Below are 27,010 nucleotides of genomic sequence, written 5' to 3'. Positions count from 1 at the left end.
GAGAAAGGGTCTTAAGACAACTTGAACCCCTCCAAGCCAGTTTTCCCATCTATAAAATGTTATATACACCTCCCAGAACTTATCAAATGTCCAAGGAATGAAAAGAGCTGACCACAAATGTTATACACCTCGTGGAGCAGCAGAGAGAAACCAGCTTGGAGGAGGAAGAGCAGGGACCTGTAAACGCAGTCACCTGGGCACCCACAGGCAAGGCTGGTGGACTGGTGGGTGACGGAGAAAGCCCGGCAGAGGTCTACACTTGCACGATGTGGAAATTTCCGTTGTCTCAAAGGGGATCGGGACGGCCCTGTGCTTTAGGAAGTGATTGTCATCTCCTGGTTTTCCTGTCTCATTGCCCGCAGGCGGCTGCGGGGTGGGCGGGTGAGGGGTGCTGCCTGCTCAGCCTCAGCCTGGACCCTTGGGTGCTCAGGCTGGGCCAGAATGTTCTTCAGGTCTGTCCCAGCTCCGAGACTGGAGGGTGGACAGGCAGCGTGGGGAAGGGGCTGGCTTGGCCATCCTCTCAGGGCAAAGGTCCAGGGGATCTGAGGACCTGACCTCAAGGGTAAACACGAGCCAATGGCAAGGCTCAGCAGGAAACAGCTAACTGACTTTCATTGCCCTTCGTTTTGTTTTCTTTTGACTACCTTACCATGCTTTTTCAATTAATGAATCATACTTTTATTTTTGAGATCATCGTAGATTCACATGCAGTATAACAAGTAACACAGAGAGATGCCGTGTACCCTTTATCCTATCTGGCCCAGAGGTAGCGCGTCGCAAGGCGACAGTGTAATAGAACAACCAGGAACCTGACATGGATGCGCACTGTCCGCCGTATTCGGGTCCCCCTAGTGTGACAGCTACTCAAGCTGGGCACGTGTGCATTTAGTTCTACGCAATTGCATCCCACAGGTAGGTTCCACCACCTGTGGAATTCCACCTTACAGCCCAGATACCAGCGGTTCCGTCACACAAGCATCCCTCACCCCTTCCGCCACACACTCCTGTCCTTGCCCGTGACAGAGTCACAAATCTGTCACCCATCTCTAGAATTCTGTCATTTCAAAAATGTTATGTAAATATGACCAAGCAGGAGGTAACCTTTGGGGATTGGGTTTTTTCAACCCGGCACAATGCCCTTAAGATTCCTCCAATCATTGCCTGTATCAGGAGTCTGCAGCTCTTTTATAGCTGAGCAGTGTATCATTTTATGGACCTGCCCCGTGTCGTTTACCCATTCACGCACTGAAGAACATCAGGGCGGTTTCTAGTTTGGGGTTATTACCTTCATGCACAGATTTTTTGTGTGAACCAAAGTTTTCACTTCTCTGGAGTACATGCTCAGGAGTACAAGTGTCAGCTTGTAGGGTAATTAGGTGTCTAGTTTTGTAAGAAACTGCCAGGCTCTTTTCCAGAGTGGCTGTACCATTTTTCCTTCCCACCAGCAACATATGAGTGATCCAGTTCTCTGCCAGCACTTGGTGTTGTCCCTGGCTTTTATTTTAGCCATTTAGATAGATCTTTTGGTTGCTGTTTCAAAAGAAGTTCAGAAGAGTTGACTTCATAACCACACTGTATCATTCCGATGGTCAGACCTCCCTGGGAGCTGGTGAGCCACCTGCTTGCTTTTTGCTCTTTCTCAAGTAATCAAACATTCAACGAAGACCTGCTCTGTGACAAGCCCTGATTCAGAAGGATTACGGACCAGCTCTGCCCTCTAGGAAATCCCACTCTGTCTGTCTGTCTACCTACCTATAAACTCATTTAGTCCTCCTGACAAGCTATGAGGTAGGTACTATTATCACCCCCTTTTCATGGATAAGGAAAGTGAGGCACAGAGAGATTAAGTAACTTATCCAACATCACACAGCTAGAAAAACGAAAAGACCAGTCTGCCTGGGGTTATCAGGAAAGGTCCTCCAGAGTAAAGGACAACTGGTAATCCTAAAGGATGAGTAGAAAGGAGTTCACCAGGGGAGAGGTAGAGACCTGGGCTGAGACGGAGCTTGGCCATGTTCAAGGGCACGAAGAGGGGCTGACCTTCACAGAAGGAGTTCTGGAAACAGCACACACAAACATGGCTTGAAGAGGATGGAGCTGCCCCGTCCAAAGGGAACAGAAGTCTCGGGGGGCAGTGGTGAGCAGCTTGTGGCTATGGGCCAGACCCAGGCAGAAAGCCCCCTGCAGTCCACAACATGGTCCACATCATATTTTACAAAATTATAATCCATTGCTTGCATCTAAAACTTGGAGATCTTGCCCTGGCTGGTGTAGCTCAGTGGATTGAGCGCGGGCCTGCAAACCAGATGATTGCGGTTCGATTCCCAGTCAGGGCACATGCCTGGGTTGCTGGCCAGTTCCCAGCAGGGGATGCATGAGAGGCAACCATACTTTGGTATTTCTCTCCCTCTCTCCTTCCCTTCCCCTCTAAAGATAAATGAATAAAATCTTAAAAAAAATAAAACTTGGAGACCTTATCATCAAAATTGAATGTTCAGCTTTTCCTAGAACATCTCAGTACTTGCCCAAGCTGGGCTAAGGCCACAGTGAGCAGGAGTGGAGTGGGCCTGTCCCCTTCATACGGGCACATACCCTCTAATTCACTGTAGACCCCACTGTCCCCTGTGACTCCCACGTGACCTCCTTCACTAGATAACACCAGTCACTAGCTCCTGCGGTCATTTGAGTTCACAAGCCCTGTCTTGGGCGGAAGTCCCCAAATATCCACAGGTCCAGTCTGCACTAGGAAGCAAAGATAGTCTGGAAGCAAAGATAGTCTGTGAGCTGCCCCCACCACCAGTGCAGAAGAGGATCGAGGTACAGGGGGGCCGTTGTGTGCACCCCGAGAACAGACTCCGGGCTCCGGAGCTGACCAACAAGCAATTCGGCAGGGTGCTTGTGGTCCAGGACAGAATGTAATCACATTGTGTTTGCCGTGAATTTGCTTTCAGTTACTGTTTTTTAAGGGAGCTTATATAAAATTTCTGTTTTGAATAAAAATCTACTTTGATGGAAAGCTAGCAAGAAGGTAACAAAGAAAAATTAAATAATGATGGTAGTGAGTGTTGGCAAATATTATATGTGATTGACAACTGGAAAAGCCACCTGGCCGCTGACCTTCCGGGGTGGCCATCTTGTAAGAGAAGTGCTTGATGGGGTCGTTATTTCATCTGACAAACAGTTATTAGGCGGGACTGTGCTGAGGGCTGGGTTTGCAGCAAGGTCAAAGGCAGACACAGTCCCTGCCCATTGGACGGATGACAAAACGAGGAACAAGGGAGTGGATGACATGCTCCGAGGACACAGAGACTGAGCAGTACCTTGAACCCTGGGCCTGACCCCCAGTGCAGTGCGCACCCCACGGGCTCCACGGTGGCAACCCCCAGGCAGACCGAAGGCACTCCCTGCAGTGACTGACCTCCATGGCTCGAGCAGTTTGCTTGGGGTGGAGGAATTAAGGGCAGTTGCCCAGCCCCCTGGAGACAAGTGAGGACAATGCCTCCCAAGAGCCAATAAAAGGGGCCAGAGCACATTTTCTCCGACTTTGCTCTCCCTGCCAGCCCCTCCCACCTCACCCCTCTGGGTTCCCTGGAGCTGGGGCTCCAGGACAGCTCCCTCTTGACTACTGGTTTTCAGGTGACCTAGTTTCCCCCAATAGACCCACACACCTCCTCCCACCCCCGGCCGAGAAAACCCTGCTTGGTCTAATTAAAGAATTGCCACCCAGCTGCTAACACAGCAGCTGGGCAGCTCCCAAGACAGGGCGCTGGCCTGGGTGCTGGGATAGCCCACAGAAGCCCTGGCTCCAAAGGGCTGGGGACTAGCTTTCTCCTGAAACCGGTGCACATGTGTCTTATACTTCCAGAGATAGCCGTGAATGGTGACGGGGACACAGCCCAAGCGGCCAGGACTGGGGAGAGCAACGGCACCATCCACACTTAAAGGAGATCCCCAAAGACCTCATTTGGAGGAAAACCAGCTCATGGAGACCTGAAGCCTAGTGTGTTGTGGGAATATCCAGATGGACTGTCCTGCAGAGAACTGGGCGTGTGGGGCCACAAGTCAGTGGAGTGGCAGGGCTGGCCAGACAGGTGTGGGGGGGGGCAGGCCTGCAGAGGTCAGATAGGTAGGGGGTTATCCAGGAAGTGTGTGTGACATAAGAGAAATCAGAAGCGAGGTGGAATAGGGTATGGTACTTAAGTTTTCCGACAAATGGCTGTGTGAGGTCTGGCTGGAGGAACCGAAATAGCCTGCCGGTGGGCAGCAGGAAATCCAAGGTCAAGGCACTTGACTCTCAGTGAGGCAGGAACAGGTTGTTGGGTGAGCCTTGATTCAACGCCTCTTGCTATAGGACACAGTCTGAACTTGATTCCTCTTGCTGCATCCAATAACCCTCACTGCCTCCAGGGGGAAAAACTTAGTCAATGAACATCCTCAGTAATCAGGGCTGCGTTCCAGAAAGCTGAGCCTCAGAGCAGAGGGCAAAGAAGGTGCTGGGGCTTGGGGGCTTGGGGGCTGGTGGAGGGGGGTTGGGCAGGATGCACTACAGAATGAAAAGAAGACTAAGACAAGAGTATTGTTTGGGGAATGACTAGGGCTCTGAGAAAACTAGAAGAGGAATATAGGCACAGGTTCTTTGAAAGACAGTTTGGTGGCGGCCCTTGTAGTTCCATTATCACTCCCCTTGCAGAGGCTGTCAGCAAGGGCCTAAGTTCATGCACAGTGATTGGCTGGGGACAGGCACATGACCTAAACTGGCCAAATCAGAAGCTTTTTCTTCCCACTGCCAGTAAACCTGAAGCATGCACCCCATTGCTGCTGGACGTGAACTTGGCGCCAGCCACGCAAGAAGCCAACCTTTAGATGACACCAATACTTGGGAGTCAGAGGAGAGAAAGAGGGTCCTTTAACGTAGGGGCCTCTGGACTTCAGCTATCCAAGCCGACAAAATACCCTTTATCATTTAAACCAGCTGGATTGAATTTTGTTACTTGTCGCCAAAAGCCCCCTAATAAACACCAATGCCATTTTTCAGAATGCAGGAATGGGGACCCCAGAAGGAACTATGGGCTGTAGCCAAATGAGTGGCCTCTTGCTGCGGCACACTACCAGACGCCTCCACTTCCCCCTGTAGGGAGCTGCAGGCCCAAGCTGAGGGCCAGCCTTGAGGAAGGGTGGGGAAGCCAAAACCAGGCCCCGCCTCCAGAGACAGGAGAAGAGGGCCCAGGCCCCACAACTCCCCAGTCCCAGCGGAGGGGCTGATTGACACATCCTTGGACTCAAGCCTAGTGCCTTGAGAAAAATAACACGAAGGAAGGTGAATCCAAATGAAGGAGGCTTTCAAGTATGAGTCAGACAGTGTCTCAAAGTTTACACTGCTAAAAGAAAATGTTAAGTTTTTTTTCCCCCTGAGCAGCCCACATCCCGTTATGCCAGGTGTCCAGACCTGGGTAGTCACGCATGGAAACCCAGCTGGACCCCAGCCTCAGTGACAGAGAAGACACAGAGTCTCACCGGGGCCCCATGTCCCCCAGCGGGTGTGGGGGACAGTCCCCCGTTGTCCCCCATGTGTCCAGCTGGTGCAGCCGCCACTGGGACCCGCTGCAGCTCTTCCACAAGGACAGCCAGTAGACCGTGTGCCTGGTGTGTAGGGAGCCCCAGGAATACCAGACCCACACCATGGTGCCATCACCCAGGCCTTGGAGAGCTACCAGGAAAGACTTCAGACTCAACATCGTCTGATGGCCAAGATGAAGGAAGCCGGGCTTTTACAGGACATGGACACGCAGCACACTGTGGAGTGGGAGAACAAGACGAAGAACCAGCGACTGGGACTCAGTGCAGTTTGCAAAGCCGCGCCGCTTCCTGGCGACTGAACAAGAGCAACTGTTTGAATCGTCAGAGGTTGAGCCAAGAAGAGACAAAGAAGAAACGGACTGAGAACACATTAAGGCTCCATCAAATAATCACTTCCTTGATGAAGCTCATCTTAGAGGTTGGGGAGAAGGGCCAGAGCTCCCTCCTGGAGTTACTTCAGAATCCAAAAGCACTTTGGACTTGAAGTTCTGTGCTTCGCACACCAGTGATGAAGGAGAGGCTGCCACGATTCCAAGTGGCTATCAGTTTGGCTGAAGACACAGCTCATCCCAAACTTGTCTTCTCCCCGGAAGGAAGGGACGTGAAAAACAGAGCACCAGCCAGTTCTCGGCCATCATTTTCTACAGCATGGAACTACTTTACTGGGGGGAGGAAGCCTTGGCAGACCACACATTTAGATGTCAACACTCACTCACCCTGTGTTGCAGTGGGTGGGGGAGCAGTTTTCACTCCAGGGAAGTGAGAACCCAAACGGCCTGGGAATTGCTGCGGGGGTGTGTCCGGAGGACCTCGTGGGGATTGTTGGTAGTTCAGAAATGCCCCCAAGGTGGGCATCTGGGCTATGTGTTGGAGCTCCACTGGCTAAGGGCCCCTAACAAGCACCCCGTAAGTGCCCCCAGGCCAGAGCCAGCTCTTCGCCTGGTGGGAGTGTTCCCTGTAGATCGTGAGGATGTAGGCATCTCCTTCCACAGAGCACCTACAACTTTTTCTCATCTTCTGTCTTACGTCTCTAGCCTTTTTTGGGGGGGTCGGGCCCGTTTGCATCTTTAGGGATCCCAGAAGTGACTGGTAGGAAATGAGGCTCTTCTTCCCCCGCCCAAGAGTCCCTACCTGGGTCCCAGCCCAGGGACATCCATTTCTTGGCCCTCCTCCTTCACTCCACACACACGGATCCTTGGGACCCCGTCAGCACCATCCATTCAGACTCCCTGCACGTCCTGTGCACTCAGAGATATGGCGGGCCCCCGAGTCGCCCTTCCAGGAACCACTTGCCCCCCCCCCCCCCCCCCCCCCCCTTCTCTGCTTCTCTCCTGGTTCTTTCTCACTGAGCTGGCTGGTGTGTGCCCTCCCTGTGCTTCAGGAGACGCAGTCCCGCGTGAGGTAACCCTGGCCAACGATAGGATGGGAATTTTCCAGGGTGGGGAAACTTTCTGGGGAGAGTTTTTGGAGCTTCTAAAAAGAGGTATTTGGGAAGGCACAGCCCCCTTTCTGCTGTTCGCAGTCCTATGGGAACTGGGGAGAGTAACGTGACCATGGAGAGGAGGAAGAAATGGGGTCTTTGTCGGCACCGTCCAACTGTGGGATTTCCCCAATCCCAGGCTTCCCGTTGTCTGCAATTATTGCTCCCTGTTTGTAGCCGGTCGTTTTAGTAGCCTTTTGGTGACTCGCAGGCTGAAGTAGCCTCACTTGTGCAACAGGCACATGGCATGAACGCCTCACGGTGTACACTCATCTCATATTTTTCTGACACTTGACACATTTATAGACTCCGAACTCAATCCAGCCTGGTAATTCCTCTTTCCAGTAAGCACCGCTCTCCCTCACTTGGTGGGTCAGAACACTGAGCCGTCTTCCCTTACTCTGCCCCTGCCGTTACACTTTCACCGGTCCAGGTCTCAGCCTTCAGGCATTCGTTAAGCTCTCCACTCATCAGATTTACTTACTGTATATACAAGTTCGTTAATAGATGGAAGATGCTGAAAAGCATGTAAGTGGATACACTGTGCTAGCCCCTTCACACACGGCTTTCATTCGACTCCTGTAACAGCTCGGTGAGATGGAAAGTCGAGTCCCATTTTTACAAACGAGAACACACACCTGTAGGGTAATTCATTCATCACTGATTAGCCGGCAACTGGGAGGGCTGGGGTCAGACTCGTATCTCTCTGAGATGACAGCCCACACTTTTCTCTACTCCGTATTTATTTGTAAGCATTCACTGAAGGCAGATTCTGGGTCGGCATCCTCTTTGTTTCTTATTTTCTTACATGTTTTTATTCTAGCTACGTGTTTTTCTCACTTCATCTTTCTACTCTCGATTGCACGTGCTCGAGAGGATTGTGAACGTTACTGGATGGTTATTTTTAAAATAATGATTGTTTCTCTCGGTATAAAAGTTGTGTACTTCTTGTAGAAAATTTGGGAGGTACAAAAAGTGTAAAAAAATGAGTCATCAGTGATCCAAAAAAAAGATTTTTTTTCTTGTTCTTAAGCTATTCTTCTTCACACAATACTGGCAGCGGCCGAGAGGGAGGCAGCGACCGCTTTCTCCCTGAGCTTCCTGTTGCATTGAGCACAAGGGGAAAAGGAAAACAAAACACAGCCCTGGCTTCCCCCCACCCCCCCCACCACTTCCCCTCCCCCCAGGATCTCACGTGGGACCCACTCTCTCTCCTAAAGGATGCTCACCTCCGCCCTCCCACGACACACTTATTTGAATGAATAACAGCGTCCCTCCCACCCCCCAGTATAAAGGTGCTTTACTCATGAGCAAAGAGGTTTCTAGGGCCCCAGCTGCTCCAAATATCTGACTTAGAACTTAGCCTTGTCTCCCCCTACACCATTCTCACGGGATTTGGTGGACTGGCTGTCCAACCCCTGCCGGGATGAACCTTCTAGACTTTGGGCACAAGCATCCTAGGCAGACCATCTGATTTTAAATCTGTGTGACACATGGTTCCCGGGGGGTCTGCTTCTTAAAGCCACCGCGCCCTGCTGTGCGCCTTCATATGGAACTGTAACAGGGCCTAGCCTTGGCCCGGACCTGTCCCTGTCCCCTGAAGGCCATTTACTATGACCCAATTTGGCAAAACTTGAGGGTGGGGGCTCGGGAGAGGGAGGCAAGACTTAAAAACCCTAAGTTTACCAAGAACAAAGAGTGATCGAGTGACCAATATATCCTGAGCTCTGTCAGGGGAAGAATTATGCCCAGCATCAGACAATAGCCCAGTTGGCCTCTCTCTGAACTGACTGGACCATATTGGGAATATAGGACCAGGCCTTCACAAAAGCCAGGAGGGAAAGAATTAACTTTGTTCCAAGTCTCTGGAGAGCAGAGCTGGGATTGTGGACAGACAAAAGGAAGACACAGCGTTTGGCATGAGGAAAAACTGGCTAATGTTGACAGTTCAACGAAGCCCAGCCTTGACATTCTGCTGGAGTCCCCACCACCAAGAACCCCACGGCCACTGATGAGACTGCTGAGAGACAAGGTCCGGGTAGGGGTGTAGGTGAGACTGGCCCAGGGAGCCCCAACGCAGGCCTGGCGTACAGATCATCAGTATGTATCAGCAGCAAGCACTCTATCATGCACACCTGCAGCCCAGCGCTCGGTGCCCACCAGGCTCGGCAGCTTGTCAGGACCACTGCAAGTAGATACTGATGGATGACGTCTTGGATTTGTCTGCCTGTGAAGAAGGTGAGACAGCTTTCTCAGGCTCAGCTCCAAGAAACCTTCAAAGGGAGCCACAGCGTGAACGGGTGAAGGAAAGTCCATGAGCACACCAGTGTTCCACATGGAGCTTCTTCCCATGAACCCGAAGCCACCGAGAGGCCCACACGCCTGTGGGTGAGAATGCCAGTGTGGGGGGAGGCTGCGGGGGACAGAACGGAGGCGCTGAGGATGGGGCGCACGCGAAGCTGAAATGATGTCTGCGAATACATTAGTCAGTCACAGTGAGGGCGCTGAACCAACCCGCCAGTCCTCCTCTAAAGAAGCTTATGTAATAGCCGAGCACCGGGAAACGGGAGTCGGATTACACATGCTGTTGCTCTGGGCTTGGGGGCGGGTGGTCCACCCCCTCCTTTTGCAGGGAGACAAATGCTCCCTCTGCAGCTGGAGGGATCATTTTCCAAAGGGGGCCACCTGTGACCACAGGATGCCCTCTTGGGTTACACAGTTATTAAGCAGGGGACAGCCACTCGCACTGGCTAAGGCTGGAGTGGCCTCTCTCTGTCTCCCTCTCTCAGCATGACATCCTCAGTCAGACTTTGCTCTGTTGTGCCAGCTCTTAGGTTGTAGCGGCTGCTTGGAGCACCGTGAGGCCGGGGGTTATGAGGCCATGTGTGATAACAGAAGGCATGAGTGTTGATTGATTAGTAATGCCTGCCACAGATAAAAGAGTACGAAGTAGCTTCTTGCACACTGGGCATGCAACCCTGTTCTACATCATGCTTACCTAAACCTGGGTTTTCTGTACTCCCCTTCACTCCATTGTTCAAAATCCTCCCGTCTTAAACACAAACGTCTAGAAAGTTATCAGAGTGAGTGGAAGGGCCCCTCAAATCCCAGTATGTCAGCCCACCAACCCCAGATCACCATGACCTCGATGGCAGAGGAGAATCAAGAATATCTTAGGTTCTCTTGCAACAGGAATTTCTCCAATATCTTGCATTAGGGGGTAGAATGAAGAACTGTACCCCACCCCCTGCAGGTTCTAGGAAGCTGGCATCCTGTGCTGGGGCCAACTCAAACAAGGGAAGGCCACCCGTGCTGCTGACTGCCACCTCTGTCCTTAGAGGGTAGGGAGATAAGCATTCTGCTGGCAACTAGACAGAGTCCATTCCTGAGGCGGGAGGGGCAAAGGCACCCCTACCAGCCAGGGATGGCTGTCTCATCCTTTCTGAGCATGTTGGCCGCACACCACTACCAGCGTGAGGGCGGAAGGGGACCGTGGGCTGCTTCCTGCCAAGATCCTTCCCTTCACTTCGGAAACCCCAAAGACATCCCTAGCAAGTTATCTTCTTCCCTTTAGCCAGGGTGTTCTTGGACATTTAGAAAGTAGCGGGGATGGGAATCTGAAAAACCTTTTCCTATTGTTTGTTCACTGAGGTTCTTAAAATAATTCCAAAGGAACAAGGGACAATGAAAAGCACAGAGCTGGACTCAAAAGAGAAAGTCCTATACCAGAGGAAGAAAGAATGAGGAGGGGAAGAATTAGAGCAATGTAGCAAATGGGCATCAATTAACTGCACAGAAGGTAAGTGATGGAGCTGGGATTTGAACCCAGGTCTGCCTAATTCCAAAGTCTACGTACATAAGAGGAGAAGGAGAAGAAGGCACTAGGAACAACTCTTTTTATTTTAAGTGCTTTAAAAAGATCTTCCTCGTGAAATGCAAGAAGATTTCAGAAAATCTACAGTATTTATGATCAGGGAGATAAGAGGACATTTCAACTAAGAAGCCAGACAGACCAACTTGTAATAGAACAAATACTTGTTGAAGTCAGTATAGAGTAAAACATGTGCTTAATGAAGCGAAAGACAAGCATGCTAGAACCTATAAAGCGTGTAACTGAAACGAACCCAGAGATAGAGAAGGCAGCTCCTGTGTTCAACACACCTCCCGCATGTCCAGCTCTTCACATGCGATGTCTCTTGAAATCATTGCACCAGCTCTGCAACGCAGGCACTGTCTCCATTTCAAAGAGGAGAAAGCTGATGTTCACAGAGGTTAAGGAATGTGTAAGCTGGACTGACTTTCCCGTTGTTGGTGGCCAGCCTCTCTTCTGATTGGTCTGTGCCTATGGAGTGATGGTTAAGTATTTTGAATTGCTTCCCTGCTTGAAAATAACCCCCCCAAAAAAATGCCAGGAAGGGAAGGTGGCCCAACAGAAGCTTGGCTGAGAGCAAGGAGAGTCGTCCTAGAAGGAGAATCAAGGAAATCTACACAGAGTGAGGATAACTGAGTCAAGCCATCACTTCCCTTACTATTAGAGCTGCCATCGCCTTTGGGGGCTTAGCAGCAAATGTCTGTGCCTCACCCTGAATTTCATGAAATCTGCCTTCCAAATCCCTGTGGGCTCAGCCCCCTTATCCCCAGTCCCCCCTTTCGTGGTGAGCACTTTTTCGTTTCTCTATTCCACCCAGCAGTTCCCAAACCAGATTCATAACAGCAACGGTCCTCTGTCCTCTACTCTCTGGTGGTGAAACCAGTCAGTAGACTAAACTGGGAAGTCCCCAGATGCTCTGCATTTGGGTGTGAAGTTTCCATCCAATACGCAGTCTTTGAAGTCTCTGAGTACTGGGTCTGTGACCTTCCAGGTCACCACGCAGCAGAGACCAGCAAGCTGCAGGAGACTGCCTCTCCGCTGCTTCGGTTCCTCCCCTCTTTGATCTCCAGCCACAGTTCCTTCACTTTGATTCCCTCCCCTCGGCTCCTCTGGGATGTTCAGAAAGCCAAGCATACCTCTGCTTCCCCTTTGACAAGCTTTATTTCCATTGAGCCTGGTAAATTCTCTGTAAACCCAAATTTCAATCCCGTAAGAGTGCCGGAACCATCACAGCCGAGTTGATCTCCTCATGTTGAAATCTCAGGTGCGCCTTGTTATCCACTTTGCTCTATACTCAGACATTTGGGGTCCTAACGTTCTTTCAATGATCCCACTCAGCATTTTCTCCAGCAACTCACTGAACACCCTCTCTATTTTATACCTGACTGATGCTACCAATGAACGAGTTTCAGGACATTTTCTCCCCTTTCATTTTTAATTGAAAGCCACATTCAGTCAGTCAGTACATATTTACTGCCACCTACTGTGTGCTAAGCAATAAAATGGGGACGGGTGGCTCTGAGGTCTCCTTAACGAGCAAAACTACCGACCGGAAAAGGTTCTGCGTTTAGTCATGGCAGAGTAGCTCTTGTGGGATCGCCCCTCTGACACGTGCCTGTTATAAACCCTACACGCACACACACGGGCAACCTATTGAAAGGCACTAGATTTGTTTGATAACAAGCACACAGCAGCCCGAGGGGAGTCAACACTGGAAGAAAGAAATGGCCATAGCTGATGTCTGTATTTTCACAGCTTCTGACCCAAAGTCGAGTTGTACCTGGTGGCTACAATCTGGATAGAAATCTTCACTCTGAGGATTTAGAGGGCAGAGTTCAGGTAACTGCCGCTGGAAAGGAAGGAGAGACATTCCAGAAAAGGGGCACCCCACAGTAGCCCCAAATTCCGAGTGTAAATCCTGCCCAGATCTCCCCGAATGATGCATGCAGAGGGCATGCTCTGAGCAACCCAACTGAGGCTGAAGAACTAAAGAAAGATTTCGGCTATCTCCCACTCAAGGGAAACTGAGTTTAGAGCTTAAGTTCACTGCCTTAAAAAAATTGTTACTGTTTCGAGAAATATAATAGAATCAAGAGTCTCTTCAGGTCTCATTTATAATATTCAGGATGCAATACAAAATTACTAGAAAAAAATTTTAAATATAAACAGGAGCATGTGGCCCAAACTCAAAAAGAAAGGCAATCAATAGAGATCTAACCCGAGGACCCAGATGCTGGCGTTAACAGAGAAGACTGATAAAGTTGCTATTTATAATGTTGCTCAAGGGTGTAAAAGAAAATATGCTTGTAATAAATGAACAAATAGGAAATATCAGCCATAGCATAGAAACTACGAAGAGAACAAAAACTATTTTTTAACTTTTTTGTTGCTGTTCAAGTACAGTTGTCTGCCTTTTCCCCCCACCCCAGCCGAACACCCCAGCCCCCCCTCCCTCCCTCCCCTGTTTCCACCCCTCCCCCCATCATTGTTCATGTGTCCTTTACAATTGTTCCTGCAAACCCTTCCCCCTTTTCCCCTGAAATTCCCTCCCCTCTCCCCTCTGGCCACTGTCAGGCTGAGAACAAAAGCTATTGATCACACCAGCTAAATCCCCACCAACACTTTCCTCTGCACTATGTGAGTTGCGCTTTTCACTAGGGACAGTTACATAGTTCTAATAGTGACATTATTTTAGCACCTTAAAAGTGCAAGGTATTGGGCAAGCTTTCGGGAGCAGATATACAACACCAAATCTCAAATTCTAGTCACAAAAAACAGACCTTGTCATCTGACAGCACCTATCTACTAGTTATAAGAGACTGTATATGCCCTTATATACAGGACACTTCTCACGCCCTCCCTTCTCTTTCAGGTCTTAAATCAGAAGAAGAAATTGAAGCCCTGCCATGGCCTCGTTCCAGCTCCCAGATCAGTCCTGATGGGAGCGTTTGCCCCACGTAAAGCACCGAGGAACAACGATGGGGGGCAGGCTCTCAGGTTTGATACATGCCGCATGTCTCCTGGAAGGAGACGTATCCTTCCACTAGCAAAAGGATCCTCCACTAGATGATTAGACAGATCAGTTCCACTGAAAATAAAAGTGTCTGGGTATAGCCTTGGCTGGAGTGGCTCAGTGGATTGAGTACCAGTCTGACAGCGGAAAGGTTGCTGGTTCGATTCCAGTTGGGGCACCTGCCTGGGTTGTGGGCCAGGTCCCCAGTAGGGGGCGTGTGAGAGGCAACTGATGGATGTGTCTCTCGCACATCGATGTTTCTCTACCCCTCTTTCTCCCTCCCTTCCCCTCTTTCTAAAAATAAATAAATAAAATCTTTTTTTTAAAAAAACGTGGGTACAGAAATCAAAGGGAGTCACTGGTCATTGTAACATCTCTTTATCCAGTTCCATTAACAGGTGTTTGGTGTTTTGTTTTTTTTCAAAACCTGGTATGAAAGAGGTTCTCAAACTTGGCTGCACATTGGAATCACCTGGAGATGCTGGGAACATATGTTAAGATCACAGGGCAAGACTATATAGCCACAGAAATGGCCAAAAGAAATTGTTTTAAGGCAGAAAATAGCAACTGTGGGCAAGAATTCTAACATACTGGGAATATAAATGGATACAACCACTTTTAGAACTTCTCAGCAATATCTTCTAAAACTGAACATGCACACACCCTATAACCCGGCAATTTCATTCCTAGGAGTAGGCCCAGCAGAAATTTCTATATACACTTACCAAAGCATTTACAAGCATTGAATAGCACTATTTATAATAGTCCCAAGGTATAAACTGTCCAAAATGCCCACCAACCATAGTCTAGAAAAGAATTATGGTGTATTCACACAAGGGAACATTGTACAGCAATGAGAATGAGCAATGCACAATGGGATTCTCGCAACGATACCCAAAACAAGCCAAAGGCACACACACAAATACATGCTACGTGATTCCATCTGTATAAAACTCAGTAACAGGCAATACTGACCTATGCTGTCAATCAGGACAGTGATTTGGGGGTGAGGGTGACTGGAAAATGGGTGCTTCTAGAGTACTGGTAATATTCTGGGGTTTTTTTAGCTGGATATGGGTTACATAGGCACGTTCAGTTTGTGAAAATTTTGTTCCCTTTGGGTTTGTGTACTTTTCTAAAATATGTTTTTACCTTAATTCATTAAAAGTTTTAAAAATACTGGTACCTGGGTCCCACCTTAGGAGATCCTAGTTTAATTGATCTGAGTGCAGCCAGGCATTAAAAACTTTAAATGCTCCCCTGGTGGGCCTAACGTGCATCCAAGAACCGCTGGGCTGTAGCTTGGCAACCTCCTCACTGTTTCTTGGAGCAGAAAGTGCCGCTGCTTCTCTAGAAAGTATAAAGGAGATATGTGTGTGCGTGCGTGTGTGTGTGTGTGTAAAACACCGCTAGCTCCAGGGGAGGTTTAGAGGCATTACATGGGAAAAAAGATCTGTCATCAAATACGTAATTTTTTAAAGTCTAATTATCAATGGCATTTCTAGAGCTGAATGCTTTATCTACACCACAGGTGGCAAATACAAGGCCCGCAGGCCGAATCCGGCCCTCCACCTGGTTTTATTGGGCCCGGCACCTTGTTTCTACCCGGTGGCAGCGCCGAGCTCCTTGCCCTTAGTTTAGAAGCAGTTACATTTACACAGTCCTAAAATGACATTCGGCCCTCTGAAGGCAGCTGCAAGGCTGATGTGGCCCCCGGTGACAATGAGTTTGACACCCCTGATCTACACTATCTCATTTAATCCTCACAACAAGCCTATGGCAAAGGTACTATTAACCCTTATTTTACAGAAGGGTAAACTAAAACTTGGTGGGGTAATTGCCAAAATCATACAGCCTGTAAGCAACAGGGCTATGATTCGAATCCACAGTGGCCTTGACACTGAAGATCCCGCTCTTCGCCGCTGGCCTGGTCTGCCTCTCCAGGCAGTACTTGACTGGCTAATGCAGGTGCTGGGTCACACAGTATTTCGCGAAGTGGTTCCTTTGCCTCCGCCCCTTACCTTCCACCCTACCATCCACACCTCTGGCAGATTTTTCATTCTGAAACCAAGTCTGATTCCATCATTTGCCCTGTAGGGAAGCATTTAATACTTCTCCATGGCCTATGGAGTCAAGTCTAAACTCTTTAGCCTAACAGGTCAGCCATCCCCTATGTGGCCTTGACATCTTAACTTCATCTCTGGCCATCCTAATATCCCAAACTCACTAACCACTAAACTTCCCTGCTCCCCGAACAGGTCCAATGGGTTCACATCTCCACCTTGGCCCCCACCATTTGTTGAGACCCTGCTATGTGCCAGGGGCTACATATACATAAATTACCTTTAATCCCCACAATGAGCCATTTAAAACAGGTATGACTGTCTCCAATACATGGAGAAAGCGGAGACACATCCTGATGTGCCCGACATCACCACTCAACAGTGGGAGAACTGGGACTTGAACCCAGGTTTCGATTTCTGTGCCACAAAGCGCCCGTGTGGCTTTCACCCCAGCGCACCCGCTGCCTCACCCTTGTCCACGCTGTTCCACCGGGGCAGAAAGGGGCAACGCCCTGCCTTCTCCCCACCTGCCAAACTCCTCTTCGTTCTTCCAGAGTTAGCGCAAGTGCCATAATATTCATATCTATCACCTCTTAAGTGCTTTCCAGGCACGGTGTTCAACACTTGACTTGCCTTGTCTCATTTACACGATGTCTCCGTGCTCTTTGTATTCCCTCTGAATTGTTCTTCATCTGCCCTGTGCCAAATGGACTTCTTTCTCCTCTCTAGTTCTCTTTGATGGCGCTCAACACTCTCCAGTAACTGTGAGTTTCAGATCCACCTCTTCCATTTGGGACTAGATGCTCTTCGGACTAAGGCGTGTGTGTTATTCACCTGGACACCCTGCGTCAGAGCCACCCAGCACGGGGTAGGTAAAAAATGAGAGAGAGTGGACAGGAAGGTGGGAGACCAAGAGACTGACGATTCACCGAGCTGCTTCCATCAGTTCTGTCACGGGGAGCGGCCCTTTGGCTTGGAACCAGAGCTGTGGCAACAAACAGATGAAACAGACCTGGCTGCTGGGGGAAGAGGTTGCACTGAGGGCCAAACCCGGGACACAGGTTACATCGCCTCCCATGAAAGGCTGGGTTGGGGTCCCCCCTGGCTTCACCATCTCTTCGACTCTGCAAACTTGCGGTTGGCTCCATACACCCCTGCGCAGGCGATGTGTTGTGAAACGACGGTCAGGCTAACTCCACAGCACTGTTTCAGGTATTCTCAAGTGCTCTTTGCCTTGTGTTGTCCATCAGTTATCCCCAGTGAATGAAGCTCTCCAGGACAGGTCGCCCAGGAAAAGGTATAGCGAAGGTGTGGCTCCCCACGGGTGTGTAGATTCGCCGATCATACCCCTTCCTACACAGATCTGTTCTTTCTGAGTCGGAGGCCCCTTCACGAGGCAGAGGCACCTTCGACTCTCAGCCACTCACTGAATACCCATTAGGTGTATGCAATCTACAGTGGGCGCTGTTCAGACCACAGCTCCTTGTAACCCCCCTGGGGTAACTGCCTAATCATACCACCCGCATCCAAACACTGTGAGCTCCAGGGCTGGGGACTTTTCAGCCAACCTCTGCGCCTGGGCTCTTACTGAACTCACACACATTTGCCCAAGTACAAGGGATCAGAGCAAGCGGTACCAGCTGCAGACTCAGCTGGGTTCCTGCACAGCCTCACTCCAACACACCCGTTAGTAAGGGTAGAAGCCACCAAAGAGACTATTTCAAAATTACTTTTCCCTTCCTCACTGCCTACCTCTTCTGCTGCCTTGCCTACAGGTAAAGCTGCATGACTTTTTTTTTGCTTCTAACCCAGTGGTTTTCTTTGGAGGATTTCAAGTCCGCCCCACCCCCATCATAGTGTACCCTGTATCTCATTAATTCAGTTGTGATATTCACAAAGAGAGAGTCTATCAAACAGAAGGTAGCTGAGTGTATGCATTCCTCTAGCACACTTGAACTACACTGGGTTTTTTTTCTGATTCTATTTGCCCTCCAGGAGACAGGGGTCAGTCTGAGGGCAGAAGCTGGTTGAATCTAATCTTATGTCTTTCATCCCAAGCATAAAGCCAGGTAAAATGTAGTTCTTAAATACTGAACAATCTTTCTGTAGGCGCAGTTTAAAGGCTCGAAATTTGAATTACTGCGGAACCTGACTCAGAAACACCTTTTCTATTTTATTCTGTCATATCGGCAAAACTTAGTTACTTTACACTCAGTGCTAGAAAAGGGGATAGAGAAAGGTATTCCCACATACTGGTCACGAAATAGAAATTGGTTTGGCCTCTTGAGAGGACAGTTTGACAGTGTCGTAGCTCAAGTTGCAGGAAATTTTCATTATGGATAAAAACCACATCAGTGCACAAAGATATAAGCTGCACAAGCAAGGATGTGGCAGCGTCACACATTTAGAGTAGGAAAAAGCTGAAAACGATCTCCAATGTCAGCACGGAAGCAGAAACAAATTATGGTAAAAGTTTTATCCCTGGAATATCACGTAGCCTTACAGACCAAGGTATATTGCTCTGGGTTGACATGTGCCGAGATAAATTAGCTGAAAAAAAGAAGTTTCTGAGGAGTGATCTATAGTTGTGTTAAAATGAAAAAAGGATAAGCATGTCAATGAGTATGGATTCATACGCGTATAAGAAATTTATGGAGAGACACATAAAACACTCAGGAATTTCTTCTGGTGAAAAGAATGAGTGGCTGGGGATCATGTCTGGGAAGATATCACTTTCCGTTTTCCACATTTCCATACTGTTTAAATTTTAGTAATGAATGTGTATTCTTTTAAAGTGAAAAAGCATAAAATATGGCAATAAGAAAACAAATGCTGGGTTTTATTTGTTTAGAAAAACACAAAGGAAAGTTTGGAGGAAGTTGTCCCTGTTTCTTTAAAAGGCAATAGGTGATGTCTGTAGGGCATCCTTTGCTCTCTGCCCAGTCTGTGGGATGGGCCAGAGAGTCCCAGAAGGGGCCTGGAGACAGCGAGAGTCACGGAGAAGAGCCAAGAGCCCTGAAGAGAGTGAGTGTGAGAAGTGTGCCTCTCACTTGCTCTCGGATCGCAGGAAGTAAAAGCAGTTCTGACCGAGCCTCTGAACCATCCTAGGGGCCAAGAAATTCTGAGAACTCGCCAGGGTGGCACCAACACTAGGGCCTCTAACCAGTGCCAAGAAGCAAAGGGTAGGGATGCCCAGGTAAGTAATGGCACGCGTGACCTGGATGAGCAAAGCAGCTGACCCAGCCACCAGGGACGTCAATGGCACAGGGCTCTGCTCGCCCATCCCCTCTGCTCTGAAGCCATCTGTGACTCCCAGGGGCTGACTTTGCTGATACTAATGTGATATCAATAGTTGACCTATATCGAGTATATCCCACATGCCAAGCAGAGGCTAACTGGTCAATCATATCATCGCATGCTATTATTATTCCTAGTTTACACAGGGGGAAGTGGGCGCTTAGTGAACTTAAGCAAGTAACTTGCTCAAGGTTACACAGTAAGTGGTGGAGCTGGGAATCCAACCCAGGTCTGACTCCAGAACCAGCCAAAGTCACTGCTAGCCCTCCCTCCACTTGGGGACGAACTAGAAAAAGGCACTCCCTCAGAGCAGGGACAGCCCTGGGGAGCACCACAGCATGTTCATCTAAAGAAAAGCCAGGGAAAATAGTGATCAAGTGCAAGTGCTTGGAAGCCAGATGTTCTGGGTTCAAATCTTTGCTCTGCCGCTTACGGGCTGTGTGACCTGCAGAAAGTCGCTGAACATCTCTGTACCTCACTTTCCCTAGCAGTAAAATCAGTAATAATGCCACTACTTAGAGTTGCTGGGAGGACTAAAAGAGTTAAATAGACAGTGATGGGCTCATCATAAGCACCAAATATTAATGATTGTTATTCATAGTAAGAAAAAGACACACTCTCTTCCAGGCAGAAGCAATTCTGCAGCATACAGATTTTGGCAAGTGGAACGGGCTAGGTTTCAGCCCCTCCCTCAGCCAGGTGCCGTCCAGCAGAACACGACTCTACAACCTTACACTGGGCCTGCGGATCAATCAGCTCCCCTGCACTGCCAGTTCCTCCTAGCTCTCCCTCCACCAGCCTGGCTGTGAGTCAGAACCACCTGGAACACCTTTTAAAAATACAAATTCCTGGGGCCCCGCCTTGGCTGGTTCTAATCCAGGCAGGCTGGGTTGGGCCCAAGGATCTGTATATTTATCAAGCCCCAGGTGAGTCCGAAAGAATGTGTTCCTGGACACACTTTTCTGGAAGCACCAGAAGCCCCTCAGCCCTTGCTCTGGCTGTTTCAGTGGCCCCATGAGAGCAGGCAGCCCTCCTTCCCCACCTGGTCCCAGGCCTGGGCCCAGAAAGGAGGAGCTCAGTAAATATGTGACTCCGAAAGCCAGCCAGCAGATCAGATGGCTGTGTGAACCTGTGCGGCAGGCTGGCTTTGCTTTCATGCTTCAGTGGATTGTATCAGGTACCCCTCAACTTTATTCAGACTTGAGGTTCCCCAGACCCTCGCCACCCAAAATGTAGAGGACAGACCAGCAGAATAGCTTCCCCTGGGAGCTTGTGAGAAATGCAGGCTCTCAGGCCCCAATCCAACCGAATCAGTCTGCTTTTCACAGGAACCCCAAGGTGAGCAAGTCGGAGGCAGACGCCTGCGATCTCCTGCCCTGTCAGAATAAATTCCAGCCACTGGGCTCCTCTCACCCATCCAAATGCCTTTTGGGGCCAAACTTTTCCTTCAAACTCCCAAAGAGCCCCCAGAAACACATTATGAGCTTTTCACGAGCCCAGACCCTTGCTCAGCAGCCAGCCTGGGGCTCACAACGAACCTTTGCTTTAATAAGTTATTTATTTCAAAGTCCACATTAAAATGCACCCTCATAATACACTGAAAAGGAGACAACACTCCAACCTGGACAATTCTGGGACATAGAACATTCCTTTCTTTTGGACAGCGTCACGACTCCTGCTTCCCTGGCCAAAGCCATCCAAAGGCATCGGATGGCCCCCCGAAAACAAGCAATGTCTTCCTGTTGGCTAAACTTCAGGTGATTGGGCGGATTTCACACTGGAGCTTAACCTCATTAATCCAAGGCCTATCACGTTGCTGTAAAGGTCAGTGGAAAATAGCCATTCAGTGGGTTTCCTTCATTCCACCAGAAAGGGAAAAAACAGGAAGCTAACAGCAGCTGCGCCCCCGCTTGGCAGATCCCAAGGGCCCAGCTGACAGGGCGTTCCTTGTCAGCACCTACAGTCCCCGGCCCGGGGCCCGCTTGTCCAGATAAAGGTGGGTCCGGTGTCTACCTGAGCAAAACGCAGTGGTGATTGCTATTCAGTTCCTTCAGGCCCCGAAGCACCTGCTTGGGAAAGAAAACAGCGTGGTCTGCGTATCTTCGGTCTCAATTACCAATTGGCTTATCATCACTCAGATGCATCTAAATCTCTTCTTCCCATTCAAAACGTCCTATGAGCCAAAGCTCTGGGGCTCCAGGGGATGTAAGGCGTTCCAAGACCTCATTCGTCTCTTTAATGCATATTGATTCTCTCCTGTGTGCCAGGCGTCATGTTGGGCAGCTGGGGACGCAGAGCTGAATGAACTAGACACAGTCACTGGCCTTCCGGGGTTTATAGTCCAGTCGAAGCTTTCTCAGCCTTGGCACTATTGCACTATTGACATTTAGGATCATTTCATCTTTTGTTGTGGGGGGGGCTGGCCCTCGCTCTGTAAGATATTAACAGCATTCCTGGCCTCACCCCTCTAGCTGCCACAGCACCCCTCCCCATCTGTGACAACCAAAAACTGTCCTCAAACATTGTCAAATGTACTCTGGGAAGCCAAACTGCCCCCAGGTGAGAACCAGTGACGTAGTAGGTGAGACAAACTAAGAGTAATGACCACAAATAACTCTGTAATCACAATTTTAATAAATACCACAGAGGAAAATACCGTGGATACTACACCACGATAACTTGGAAACCAGGCATTTTGTGTGTAATTACAAATCCTAATGACAACTCTGAGACACACACACACACACACACACACACATATCTGTATTCCAGATGAAGAAATTGAGGCTCAAGGAAATAGAAATTGTCCAAGGCCAAAAAGCCAGTGGAAAGTAGAGCCAGAATTTGAACCCCGGCCTTAAACTCTGCCTCCCAAGGAAAAGGAAACCTGAACCTTTGCCTCCTGTAAACAGGTAAGAATGTGGTCACGTGAAGCTCTGACCAGCCATCCTGGGGTCATCGTAGAGGCCCACCACCACCTGCCACATCAGTCAAGCTGCGAATGGACTACGTCAAGGCACATTGGTGGGACACTATGGGGCCGAAGAATTCGACCTGAACTCTGAGACACCCGAGAACACCTCCCCCTCGCCAAGTGCCTGCACACAAGACCTTCCCAAAAGTCAGGGCAGGGAGAGAACGGGGAAGTCCCCAGGCAACTAGAGTGCACCCCGCTGTGACTCATCTCCAGAGAGCCCACTGCCCAGCATCCAAACATTCTGCGGTCAGTTTTAGATATTCACACGGAGCACAAGTGAGGTGGTACAGGCTAGCACATGACAACTTTGGAGACCCCCTGACATGAATCGCTACCATATTTAAGCTGCATGCCTTTTGCAAATCACCTCATCCTTTGTGCCTTGGTTTACCCCTCCATGCAATGGGGATAAATATGTCCACTTCAATGAGTTAGTGTGAGGGTTCAATGGCAATGCAAGCGAAAACTTCAGACAGTGACCACCGCCCATAACAGCACTTGGTACAATGGTAAAGGAGCCGGATCACAACACTTTCTCTACCCCCTTCCTTCGAATGAGAAACTGAGACCCAGGAAGGAAGGAACTGGTACAGAAGTATCTCATCTCAGGAAGCATGTCAGGAAGAAGGAGGGGGCCTCTAGGCTTCCCGGGTAATAGGACGAGGAAGGGACAGTGAATGTATTGGCAAACGAGCGCAGCCCAGCCCTTCCTCCCAGGCAGAGGTCAATCCCAGACTTTCTCAGGCGCTCCAACCAGACAACCCTCCGCAGGCTGCAGAGCACCTGCTCCGGGTCAGCGGGTGTGCAGTCATTCGGGGTCCATTGGCAGGCGGGCCCCTGCCTGCCTCCTTGGCTTTGCCTGCTGCCCCTGCCTCCACACGCCTCGTGGTCATGGTGCCCCGGCTGCACTCCCCACTGCTCTCGAACACGCCCAGCCTCCGTGCCTTTGCACAAGCTGTTCTCTCTGCTCAGGCTGCCTACCCCTCTGTTACCACCACCTGCAAAACTGTCTCTGAAGGGCTCCCATGGGTTCCCACAGCAGACTTTGCCCACCTGTTATTGGTCATCACAGACTAATAATAACAGCAGCTAACATTTGCAATTACGGATAAAATATCTAGAAGCCCTGAGCTACATTTCTCACCCACGCGGTCTCACTTTTCTGCTCACCTCAACACCCTACGCAGGTAGCTTGCATGCTTCACAGGTAAGGCATCTATCTGTCCACCACCACCAGCTACAAGCTGGCAGAGTCCGGAATAAAACCTGGTGGCTGGCCTGGGCCCACCCACACATCCATCGCTTTATTCTTCACTCCTCTTCCTGCCCGGGAGACTGTTATCCTTTGCTATCTGTTGGGGACCGTAGCCTCATGATCTGTTTCCAGGCTGCCTCTCCCCTCTAGAGAAAGAACCCTGAGAAAATCCTGAAACCTCTTGCTAAGCACAAAGTCTAAAATAAAGCAAAAATCTATCGAATAAATCAATGAATCCTGAAAAACACAGCAGCCAGATGAGAAAGGCCCGGTAACAGACTTCCTGAGGACAGGCCCACGCTGCACTCAAATTCCCAGGAGGCAGCCCCCCCCACCAGGCTCAGAGGTTCTCCCTGTCCTGGTAGCTACAGGCAGGCTGCCTCCACCAGACCAGAGGTGGTGGGAGCCCTCTGCAAAGGAGGAAATGGTGGTGACAGTGACAAGCATCACTTCCTGTACTCCTGCCCACACCAGGTGCTGCACTAAGCACTTCCTGGACGGACTTCATGGTCTCACAGAATCTTCACAACCCCGTGAAGTCAGCATGACTATCACTCCCATTTTACCAATGAGAAAGCCAGGACTCGGAGAGAGAAATAATTTACCCAGGACCACAGAGCTGTTAAGCATAGAGCCAAAATTTGAACTAGACCGGTCTGGGCCCTTGCTCTTCACATGTTGTAACTTTCTGTAGGAGTCAGGTTCATCCACCCCCCCACCCCCGCCATGAAGCCAAGTCTCTAAGATGTGCTGAGGATAAAGAAGGTCACCTGGTCTTTGCTGGAAGGATGCCAGTTGGGACCCGATATTCACCAAATGCTCTAAGTCCTCAGTGCGGGGGCTGGGGGTGTACAGGGGATAGTGGGAGTGGAGCAGGTGGTGGCTAAGTCGGGGCAGGAGGGCAAGGTTGGGTGGAGATCCTGAGGATCCAAGCACACCCATGAATCCACACAGGTGCCTTCTTCGACCTGCAGACCCAGGCTGGCTGCCCCCTACCTCACTCTGAATAATGGAGCAGATTTGGAGAGGAACGTGGGGCTCTAGTTTCCAAAGAGTTCTAATGGGCTCTGCAGAGAGGCTTGGCCTTGGGGGAAAACCCACCTTCCTACATCAACAACCTCTTAGCCCTATGGCTTAGGCTCCCAAACAGACTTAATTAAGTGAGAATGGAACCCCTACTCCAGCATCATTACCCGAGAGATGGAGTTCGAATATGCACTGGCCTTGCCTTCCACGTCTTTCCATGCAGATCCAGAGAGAACTGGGATGCAAGGAGCCCTGATGCAGGAGACGCAGAGGATGAACATCACAGTGGGGGAAGCCAAAAGAGGGGCAGGAAGGTTCAAGTGGTCTTCCTGTAGGAAGACATTCCAGAGGCTGGAAAGAGCTTGGACCGGGGGAGGGGTCAGGAAGTTTTCAGGGTGGAGGACACTGTTGGGTGAACTACAGCTGACAGCAAGGTGCGAAACTGAACATCCAGAGTGGCCTGATTGACCTCTCACCCCCAGCATCCCCATAGCAGGTGGGAGAGAAGGGGCTGGGGATTTGTGGGGGAAGGCCCCGAGCAGGTTGCCAGCTGAAAGGATTCACCAGCGCCCACCGGCTGCCTGTAAGCTGACTCTTTATGACAAAGCAAAGGAGGGAGATGTGGGAACTCCCCCCGCCCCTGCAGAACCACCCACCAGGGCTCCACTTCTGCTCCTGCCCTAAAGAAGAGACAGGCCCCACTCAAAACCAGTGTGAAAGGCGCCAGCATTTACTTGGAAGCATGCATCCTGCAACGCTCCACTGCACCAAGCTCTCCCCATGGGTCCTCTCACCCATCCCCCCAAATGGGGCTGCTTCTTAGTCCCATTTCCTACAGGCAACTGAGGCTCCGAGAGGCCAAGTGCCTTGCCCTGGGGCAGATGGTGCTCGTCACCAACGGAGCTAAAAAGCTTTATTACCAGCCTAGGAGGAATCCTCCCGTGTGGTGGGGTGTCCTCGGAGCTGCACAAGCCGCAGGAAATGGCAGGGCACACGGGGAACTACCCCCTCGGGCTGAGGCGGCTAACGACAGGCCCCTTCCCGAGAGAGCCCTGGGGGAAAGGACGCCTGGTACCTCAGGGACCGGGTCCTCCACAGAGGGCGATTCAGAGGCGGCACCTGGTGCCCGCGGCCGCAGGGAGCTGGTGGGCTTTTCTGACAGCGAGAACAGGGGCCCATTATGTAGAATCCAATCACATGGGCGCCCAAGCAGCTCGGCTTTCGGTTCTGAGAAGCGCTTATGCAGCCGCGTCTCTGTCCCTTGGCGCCCGAGGTGCCCGGGAGTGCCTGGTCCTAGGTTCCCGGCAGGGCCAGATTCAAAGCTCCGGAGGCTCAGTTACACGCCGGGGGCTGGGAGCTGCATCATCAGCATCTCCAGTGCAGCGGGGCCCGGGCTGGGGGAGGAGGAGGAGGGAAGGAAGGAGTCTGCATCAGGGAAGGAGGCGGCAGCGAGCGCCTCCCCCTCCTTGCTCTCCACTTCGAGCAGGCGGGCAGCCCAACCTGGGCGCTCCGGGTGACCTTGGGGAGACCCCCCCCCCCCCGGCACGACCTCTCTGGGACCGGCTGCACAGTTTCAGCCCATCCTAGGCGCTCGGGGGCGCTCCTCCGGCCTGAGTCGAAGCGCGGGACTCCAGAAAAGAGGAGTGGTCCGGGCTCCGGGGACCCAGGGGCTGGCGCACGGCGGTCCTTTGGAGAGGCCGGGCGCACCTCTCCCTGAATCCAACCGCGCGCGGCGTTTCCCCGTGGACAGCGGGCTCTGTCAGCGGGATCCCGAGGTTGGATGGGTCGGCACTGGAGTCGCCTGCCCCTGGGGACCTTTCCCGCCAGAGCAGGAGCGCTCCCTGAGCCTGGCCGCTGCCTGCAGAGACCAAGCGCTGCCACTCGAGGGGGCGGCGCCCCCATGCCGGGCCCCGAGGTTGGGCGGCGGGCTCTTTGGTGCAGGTTGTAGCTCCCGATTCCCGTCATGGAGCCGCCCCTGAAGACAGCCACCGAAGAGTCCAGAACCAACCGAAATCCCCCTGCCGGCCCCAAGATCGGGTCACGGCGACCCCGGTCAACAACCTGCCAAGGAGCGACCCCTCCCTCCGGCCTCGTCGTTGGCGCGCAAGCCCCGGGAGAACGCTCCAACACCAGCCAGCCTCCCGGGACCAGCGCTACCCGAACCTGCGTTTCCAGTACCTCCTCCCCCAATTATCTCAAGCCCCCTGCGGTGGCCAAAGCGCCCCACACACCCCCAGCCAGGCTGTCAGAGGCCGGGACCACCTCCCGGCCTCCCCGCCTCCATACTCATCCCCCCGCCCGCCAGGTCCAGCCGCAGAACGCAGAGGGGAGGCGGCGACTCCGCGGGACTCACCCTCTCTCCCGAGCCCTGCCCGAGCGGCTCCGGGCCCCGGCTCCGTCAGTCTGTCCCCGAGCCGCAGCTGCTGGTGAGGCGACTGAAGCCGGCGCTGC

The 27,010-nt window shown here is 51.1% G+C and overlaps 1 protein-coding gene and 1 pseudogene across 1 annotated transcript in view; one reads left to right on the top strand and one right to left on the bottom strand.

Annotated features, from left to right (window-relative positions):
* Window positions 1–27,010, bottom strand: part of PPP1R16B (protein phosphatase 1 regulatory subunit 16B) — a 90,474-nt gene extending 63,464 nt beyond the window's left edge. The window contains exon 1 of the mRNA XM_037044058.1: window positions 26,913–27,010. The gene's annotated coding sequence lies outside the window, so the exon portion shown is untranslated. The remainder of the gene's footprint in view (window positions 1–26,912) is intronic.
* On the top strand, window positions 5,461–13,889 carry LOC118985972 (E3 ubiquitin-protein ligase TRIM4-like; annotated as a pseudogene).

The sequence above is a fragment of the Sturnira hondurensis genome, unplaced genomic scaffold (genome assembly GCF_014824575.4).
Source record: "Sturnira hondurensis isolate 20B ecotype Veracruz unplaced genomic scaffold, ASM1482457v3 Scaffold0004136, whole genome shotgun sequence".
NCBI lineage: Eukaryota > Metazoa > Chordata > Mammalia > Chiroptera > Phyllostomidae > Sturnira > Sturnira hondurensis.
Note: the sequence above shows the minus strand (reverse complement) of the source record. Positions and strands in the feature narration are given on the sequence as shown.